A 9592-nucleotide genomic window follows, 5' to 3' on the forward strand; every position below is an offset into this window, starting at 1 on the left:
TTATCTTCTCCATGAATTTTTTGAACATTAAGCTAGTGTTGGAAACTTATGTAAGCATTTTCTTCGTGTCCTGTTCATGAAGTATATGTTTGGTGTAAGAAGTGACATCCTCTAATTCATGTGCATCTGATGCAAGTTGCCGCCGTGAATTCGAGAAAGTTAGTTTTGTTTCCTCTGGAATCTTCCTAAGTCAGTTATGCATGTGTGAATGTATACTATGGTTTGGTATATTAATTACCTCCACTCCATATGTATTCCCTAGCACACCAAGCCACTGATTGATTTGTTCAAGGAAAATGAGTTTGTTGTGCTAATACTAGTTCATGCACAAGATTTCGATATCCTCGTTGATGGTTCCCAACCAGAACTCGGTAGTGTTTTGTTGTAAGACTACTACGTGGTCATGCTTGTCTGGGACAGCGTGTTCACATGTGTGTAGCAGAACCAGCTCATGTTTTGGAGCTTGCTATCGTAGTTCATTCCCCGAGAATCTCGCAACGCCATCTCATCGATTTGTGTTGCAAACTTTCATTTTCTTTCTAGACTTGATGAGTCTGGAATATCCTGGCACAAATCAGATCTGAATCTCAGGCAGATATGATGGTTGGACCATTTCCCAGGAATTATAATGTTGGTCTTTCTAAACAGGTAAGGTGGAAGTCGTGGCCAACACACCCAGCCGGAATACCTATTATTGTAGTGTATGGATTGAGGAAGTTGGCCACTTCCCCATAAGGATTTCATAGGATTTACTCCAGTAGTTGTTCCTTATGGATTTTGTGCTTCTGAAGTCCGACCTATACTTGATGACCATGTTAATGCTTTTAAGCATGATCGTGATATCTAGTACATCAAGGAGAACATTAGAAGCGGAGTGCTAAATGTCTCTTGGTCGATCATCCAGGTTTTGTTCCTTGGCATTGCTAAGGTGAAATCTGAGAAAGTGTTGTCTTCCTTTACATCTGCATCCTCCATCTCTATTCATCATGGTAGTACGAGGTGTCACCAAGATCTTGGCACAGATGTTGGTAAAACCCTGATGAGTATGGAAATGCTCAAGTTCTTGAGAGCACGCTCAGTTACTAGGTTATAACTCAGTATCAATTGGGATGTGCCTTCCGTTGCTGAGTTGTTCTATAACCGTAGTTTCCTTTGCAAACTGAGTATGCCATTTCTTTCAAACTCCTTCAAATGATCGATTGTGATTTGCCTTAGGCTGGTATAAAGAGTTTCAATGATCTTGCATCAAAAGTAATTCCTGTTCCCACTTAAGAGAATAATTCTACGAGTCACCTTCCCTAAGGTTCCCCGTTACAGAATCATGGCAATAAATCTCCTTGCTACTTTGAAACCATGCACCATCCTACTCCAGCGTGGAATTGTTGCCTAACAAATTGAACCTCCGTCATCTGTTTCTTCCATCCCTCTCGATGTGTGTTTTGTGTCTCAGCTCAAGAAATGTTTCGGCGTCTCATTCCGTGAGTTGATCTAGAGTTGCTCGATCTTCATGAAGATCAATTCTTGTAGAGTTTTCCTTTCTTTGTCGTTGTCGTGTTGGATGAAGATCTTGAAAGCAAGTATGTCAAGATCAACATGATGCAAGCAATCAACGTTCTTGTGAAGTGCAATCTGGATCGTGATGTTTGTGTTAGCTTTGTGTCCCCTCTGTCTTCTTACCCTATGTCTTGAATCTCGGGATGAGATTCTTGTTTAGTGGGGGCGAGTTGTCACAGCCCTAGATTTCTGCTTGTAATTAGTGGCATTGCAACCATGCATCATTTTCAGTTTCATTTAATCTTGAAATGGGGACGTTCAAACCCTAGCATCACTTGAATCAAACTAGGATCAACTAAAATTTGCATTCAATGAAACCAAAATGATCTTTATTTATATTTGGTATTTTTGGCAAGGGCTTTGATCCAAACCAAAAATAATGAACATTTTTAAGGAATTATTTTGGGCATTGAATTTAAATCGCTATTGTATTTGGATTTGATTTTATATTCTAAATATATGGAATATAATTTCAGATAACTCTGAAATAATTGATGTGCATTTGGATAAACCCATTGTGTAATATAAAAATATTCAGAGGAATGTTGTCACTGTTTTTACATTTGTTGGAATTTAAAAATAGTGGCAAAATGAATAAATAAAGGAACACAGAACAAAAATTAAAACAGAGACACAGAGAGAAACAAACCCACCTAGGCCTTTTACCTTGACAGCCGGACGGCCCAGCCCACCTCCTCGCGCGTCGTCTTCCCCGCGCCTACTGGCACTGTGCATGGCGCGCGCACAGCCGAGCCGCGGCCACCTCCTTCTAGCCACGCAGATGCTCCCCCTTCATTCTGCTGCACTGCCCAGGACCGCCTCGACCGTTTGCACCTCTCTCCTTCCTCTCTAGAGCCCGTCACCCTTCTCTGCTCTCTCCCCGCAGCATGCCCGAGCACCTCGCGTGCGCCACCCCTCACTGATGTGACCACCACACTACCCACGCCCTGCCGCCGTGTCAAATCACTCCGCCACGACGCCTCGCTTCTCCAAGATGAAGAACACCACCCTAGACGGCCTACAACGACGCCCCCGAGTTCGTCTTCCTCACCGGCATCTAAACATCCCCGCCGCTCGATTCGTCGCGTCTGGAGCGTCCCCGAGCCAGCCTACCTACCCAACGGACTCATAGTGAGCCCCTGAGTGTCTCCCCTCTCCCCTTTTGCTCGCTCCCGTGCCGTAGTGCTGTTCCCCGCCATGACCGAAGCCGCCGTCCGCCATGGCCATTGTTCCTGCAGCGACCGTGCTTCTCTGCTCGGACCTGCGCACCCCGCATGCTCCTGGAGCAACCAGGAGGCCAATGCCACCCCTAGTCGGCTTCCTTGCAAGCTGCGGCCCCGCAGTCGCACACCTCCGAGCTCCGGCCACAGCCTGGCTCGTCGCCGCCGCCATTACAGGCCGCACCAGCGCACACTGTGGCCACCACTAGATGCACTGCATCACGGGCTTTTGAACGCGCCTAGACGCGTGTCCAGCCGATACCGAAGTTGGCTAGACGGGCATCACCATCGCGCCGGTTTAGCGCTGGTGATAGCCGCTGACGTGGCATTTTAGTTAGCGCAAATGACCGGCTTAATTAACCTCTGCCCGATGACATGTGGGTCCCCCGTGATTAATTATCCCCGGTTTTGTTTTTGTCTAGTTTAACTAATCACAGTGGCCCCACGCGTCAAATTTGACCCTGCTGACGCGGCCGTTAACCAGGCCCACCTGTCAGCGGCACTAACCAGCCCTGTGTCACTGACGTGTGGACCCCACACGTCAGGTTTGACCAGGACTAGCCCCGTTGACCTGCTGACGTCATGACGATGTCATGCTGACGTAGTAAATAATTTCTGTATTTAAAATAATTTATAAATTCCAGAAAATAGTTAAAACTTCTAAAACTCATAGAAATTCAACCGTAACTCCAAATGAAATAAGTGATATATGAAAAATGATCAGAAAAATATGAGGAATCTGGTTATGGAATTTTCATGCATGTTAGAATAACTTATGGCTACTGTATAAGACAAATCAAATAAATGGCATTTAAATAACCACATGTGGAGTTTGAATTTGAACCTTTGGTTCAAACCAACTTCATTTAATTGTGTTGCTAGTTGCATTAGCTAAAACAACAACATATTGCCACACCATGATCATGCATCATATTGCGCATTGCATTGATTGTGTTCCTTCTCTATTGCCGGTATTTGTCCCCTCTCAGTAGACGTGGTTCCGACGATGAGTTCGATGACACCGATGAAGAACTATAGTATCTTCAGAAGTGCCAGGCAAACAAAACCCCCTTGTTCATTCCAATACAATCCCACTCTCTCTCTCTCTCGCTACTACTCTCTTTTACTGCATTAGGAAAACAACGATTCAACTGTAACATGCTGCGGTACTTGAACCCCTTTCCTATGCATGACCTGTCATTGCCATAGTAAATAGATGAAACCCACTAGTATGAGTAGGTGTTGTTTGAGCCCTGATGTGCCTACTCATTCATGCTTGTTTGTCATGCCTGCTACTGCTTAGAGTTGAGTCAGGTCTGATTCATCGGGAATGAATTGGAATGGTGATGAACATGTCCTACTGTGTGTGAGCTAAGTGTGTGAACACGATTTGGTAAAGGTAGCGGTGAGAGGCCATGTAGGAGTACATGGTGGGTTGTCTCATTGAAACCGTCCTCAGGAACTGAGTTATGTGTTTGTGATCCATGAACAGCTACTACCACAAATTGGGCTCCGGGCACTCCAAGCTCTCTCGACTTATTAATCAACCTGATCTCTGTCCAGGAGTTGCAACTAGTTTCTGGTGTTTGTAGGATATGGGTTGGGGGCCGTGCGTAGCGCTGACCCTAGGGGTGGGCTATGATGCGGTAGAGACACGAGCCACGATGTACCGGGACGCCCATATGGTGCCTCGGGAACCCTGCTCTTATCGTTTGGGGCCGTGAGCGAAACCCCAGCCGGATCTCCTTGCGGATGGAACTCGAATAGGCGATAAACCTGGACTAGAGACTTGTGTGGTTAGTCAGGTCATGGTCGACTCCCTCGCCAGGCTTCCGTTTGAATGTTGCCGAGATACACGCCGTGTACATGGTGGTAAGTGGCGAGTAAGAAGTACACCCCTGTAGGGTTATAAATGATCTATTCGAATAGTCGCGTCTGCGGTAAAGGACTTCTGGGTTGCCTATACAGTTCATAGACAAGTGAAAGTGGATACTCTAAAATGCGCAAGATAAGCGTGAGTGCTATGGATGACGTTCTCGTAGGGAGACGGGAGCGGATCCATAGTGGTGTATTGATATGGTGAATATGTGGACTCGTGTGCGCCACCTCAAAAGAGTTACTTGCAGTCATAGTTTAGGATAGCCAACGAGTCAAAGCTGGCTTGCTGCAGTTAAACTCCACCACCCCCTTTATTGATACCGATGCATATGTAGCTAGTTCTGATGTAAGTCGTGCTGGGTACATTTGTACTCACGTTTGCTTAATTTATGTATTTGGAGAGATACTTCAGTCTCACTAGTAGTTTCGGTGGACCTCGACGTTTAGCTTGTTACCTCAGCTACGATCTTGTGCCCTTGGCAAAGTCTTGTAGATAGTCAGGCTTCTCAGCCTTTTTCATTTGTAGTTGTGTGTACTCAGACAAGTTAAGCTTCCGCATGTGCTTTTTTCTTATTTCACTTGAATGCTGGGTCTTTAGACCCATGTTTGTAATTGGCTCCTGAGAGCCTAATGAATAAATACTTGAGTCATAGAGTTATGTTGTGATGCCATGTTGTATTTGCACATATCAAGCATATTGTGTGTATGTTATTGAAATGCTTGGTATGTGTGGGGTCCGACAACCTAGTTGTTTATTCTTGGTAGCCTCCTTTACCGGGAAATGTCTCCTAGTGCTTCCACTGAGCCATGGTAGCTTGCTACTGCTCCGGAACACTTAGGCCGCCCGGCATGTGTCCTTCTTCGTTCCTGTGTCTATCCCTTCGGGAAAATGTCACGTGGTGTCTACCGGAGTCCTGTTAGCCTGCTATAGCCCGGATTCTCCGGAGTCCTGTTAGCCCAGCTGCTACAGCCCGGATTCACTCGCTGATGACCGACGCGTTCGTTGCTGGGTCATGTATGCTTGTCCCTGTAAGTTAGTGCCACTTTGGGTTTACAACTAGTCATGCCGGCCCGGGTTCTTTGTCATATGGATGCCAGCGACACTATCATATACGTGAGCCAAAAGGCGCAAACGGTCCCGGGCCAGGTAAGTGGCACCCGTGGGAATACCGTGCGTGAGGCCGCAAAGTGATATGATGTGTTACATGCTAGATCGGTGTGACTTAGGATCGGGGTCCTGACAGCTTTGGTATCAGAGCCTGACTGCCTGTAGGATTACCAAGCCAAACTGGTCAAAGTCGTGTCTAGAAATGCTTTAGTTATATAAGGGAATTGATTGTGGATGGGAACGTAAGGCTCTTTTTACTCCTTTACCTTATGCCTTCTGATCCGAGTCACCTTATCTTTCCTATGGGTTTAAGGAAACTAGGCTTTCTATTCTTTCTATCAGGTTCACGTGTTACTAATCCATAGACTCTTATAGGGTTGTTGGTTCTAGGCCTCAGTTCAGTTTCTACTACTTTTAGTATGTTGTCAGTTGAACCAGAACCTTGATATGATGTTGTTAAGTGACTATGCAAATCCTTGTGAATGTCTAAAATCTTTTTCTGAGCATTTATAGCCATTAGGTTGTCCGAGTCATCCCAGGCTCTTTTTAATATTGGAAATATTGTTTGGAGAGAAAAATAAATTAAAACCAAATTGATCCACTTTTTAATATTTGAGAAAATTCAAATATGAAAACAATAAAATCCCCAACTCTCTCCGAGGGTCCTTGAGTTGCTTAGAATTTTGGGATCACAAAGCCAAAATGCAAAAGAAATATGATATGCATATGATGACCTATGTATAACATTCCAAATTGAAAAATTGGGATGTTACATTAACGGGCAACGAATAAAACATTATATCTCAAGTACGCCCATTAATGTTGAAAGTAATATTATCCAAAGTTTGACACCGGAAGAACACATAAAAGAGTCCTTCTCGAACACTCCAGAATCGTGATAATAAGGAGGTACGTGATACGGTAAGTAAACGGACTCCGAAAAATCCACAAAAATATTTTTTGTCAGTTTTGGAATATTTAGAAAATTAGGAAAATAAGAAACTTCCAAGAAGCGTACCCTGGTGGGCACAAGACATCGGGGCGCGCTGGCAAGCGCCCAGGTGGGTTGTGCCCACTTGGGGTACCTCCCGGACTCCGTTTTTCTTCCGTTTGCTTGTTTTCCAAGATAAAAAATCTTTATATACCCCCAAACCTTTTGACCACGGTATCACGGAGAAATCTTCTGTTTTCTTTTCTCGCCATTTTCTGACAGACTCAGCTAGACCAACATCATGTCTTCCTCACCCTCCAACAATGGATAAGAAGACGCAAGGGTGGTTCAGGAGGATCTAAGGAGAGAGGATGCTGAAGAGGTTGCTATGGAGGAAGAAGAGGAAAATCCTTTTGGGGTTCACTCTCCGGCCCCCAAGATAGGCACATTGGTTAGTATCTACACTCATCTGAATCCTTGTCAAGCTATGAGATCATCAAATAATCAAGAGAGCCTCGAAGTGCAAGAAGAAATCCCATCAAGAAGGCCTTTACATAGGTTACGTTGCAACAATTTTCGCAATTTGATTCATAATTATGGGTTGGAGAATACTCCTCGTAGGCACATACCGTCCAATTGGGACATATCTCGCCCAAGAGAAAATAGTGCAGGAACAAACCCATGGGGCCTGGAAAATAAACACATAATGGCTGAGGTGAAGAAAAACTGTGAGTTATGATACTTCTCCAACGTATCTACTTTTCCAAACACTTTTGCCCTTGTTTTGGACTCTAACTTGCATGATTTGAATGGAACTAACCCGGACTGACGTTGTTTTCAGCAGAATTACCATGGTGTTATTTATGTGCAGGAGCAAACATTCTCGGAATGACCTGAAACTTCACGGAGCCACTTTTCAGGAAATAAGAAAAATACCTGCAAAAGATGAAGGCCAGGGGGCCCACCACGTTGCCGCGAGGGTGGCGGGGGGCACGCCCCCTACCTCGTGGGCCCCCTGTTGTGTCTCCGACTCCGACTCCAACTCCACCCCCATATATTGAGTTTCGATGAGAAAAAAATCAGGGAGAAGAAATCATCGCGTTTTACGATACGGAGCCGCCGCCAAGCCCTAAAACCTCTCCGGAGGGCTGATCTGGAGTCCGTTCGGGGCTCCGGAGAGGGAATTCGTCGCCATCGTCATCATCAACCATCCTCCAGCACCAATTTCATGATGCTCACCGCCGTGCGTGAGTAATTCCATCATAGGCTTGCTGGACGGTGATGGGTTGGATGGGATCTATCATGTAATCGAGTAAGTTTTGTTAGAGTTTGATCCCTAGTATCCACTATGTTCTGAGATTGATGTTTCTATGACTTTGCTATGCTTAATGCTTGTCACTAGGGCCCGAGTGCCATGATTTTAGATCTGAAGCTATTATGTTTTCATCAATATATGAGAGTTCTTGATCCTATCTTGCAAGTCTGTAATCACCTATTATGTGTTATGATCCGTTAACCCCGAAGTGACAATAATCGGGATACTTACCGGTGATGACCGTAGTTTGAGGAGTTCATGTATTCACTATGTGTTAATGCTTTGTTCCGGTTCTCTATTAAAAGGAGGCATTAATATCCCTTAGTTTCTGTAAGGACCCCGCTGCCACGGGAGGGTAGGACAAAAGATGGCATGCAAGTTCTTTTCCATAAGCACGTATGACTATGTTCGGAATACATGCCTACATTATATCAATGAACTGGAACTAGTTCTGTGTCACCCTAGGTTATGACTGTTACATGATGAACCGCATCCGGCATAATTCTCCATCACCGATCCATTGCCTACGAGCTTTCCATATATTGTTCTTCACTTATTTACTTTTCCGTTGCTATTGCTATCATCATTAGAAAATACCAAAAACATTGCTTTTACTACTGTTACCTTTTGTTACTGTTATCACTACTATCATATTACTTTGCTACTAAATACTTTGCTGCAAATATTAAGTTTCCAGGTGAGGTTGAATTGACAACTCAGCTGCTAATACTCGAGAGTATTCTTTGGCTCCCCTTGTGTCGAATCAATAAATTTGGGTTGAATACTTTACCCTCGAAAACTGTTGCGATCCCCTATACTTGTGATTTATCAAGACTATTTTCTGGCGCCGTTGCCGGGGAGCATAGCTCTATTCTTTGAGTCACTTGGGATATATATCTGCTTATCATTATGAAGAACTTGAGAGATCCAAAAACCAAGATCTATCCCTCAACTATGAGGGGAGGTAAGGAACTGCCATCTAGCTCTGCACTTGATTCACCTTCTGTTATGACTAAGTTTGCAACACCTACACGTGCTTCTGCTATTCGTCCTGATATATCTCATGTTATTGATGATGCCACTTCTGCTATGCATGATACTTATGATGAAACTACCTCTATGCCTAATACTACTATGCCACTTAGTGATTTTCTTGATGAACAACTTGCTAGGGCTAGAGAGATTGAAAATATTGAATCTGATGATACTGATGAAAGTGATGATGAAGAATCACTTGTTATTCCTAAGGGTTATGTCTTTGATCAAGAAGCTTCTTTAGCTATTTTAGCTTGCCAAAATAGAACTGAACTCAAAAGATTATTAGCTAAATGGAGTAAGCAATTTTTAAATGCTAGAATGAAACCTGACCCTGCTTTTGCTACTTCACCTATCTTTGTTACTGATAAGGATTATGAATTCTCTGTTGATCCTGATAGAATTACTTTGGTTGAATCTGATCCTTTTCATGGTTATGAATCTGAATCTGTGTGGCACATCTTACTAAGTTGAATGATATAGCCACCCTGTTCACTAAAGATGAGAGAACTCGCTACTTTTACATCCTTAAAATATTTCCGTTCTCATTA

This window comes from Triticum urartu, chromosome 2A, assembly GCF_056163025.1.
Source record: "Triticum urartu cultivar PI428250 chromosome 2A, HENAU_Tu73, whole genome shotgun sequence".
NCBI lineage: Eukaryota > Viridiplantae > Streptophyta > Magnoliopsida > Poales > Poaceae > Triticum > Triticum urartu.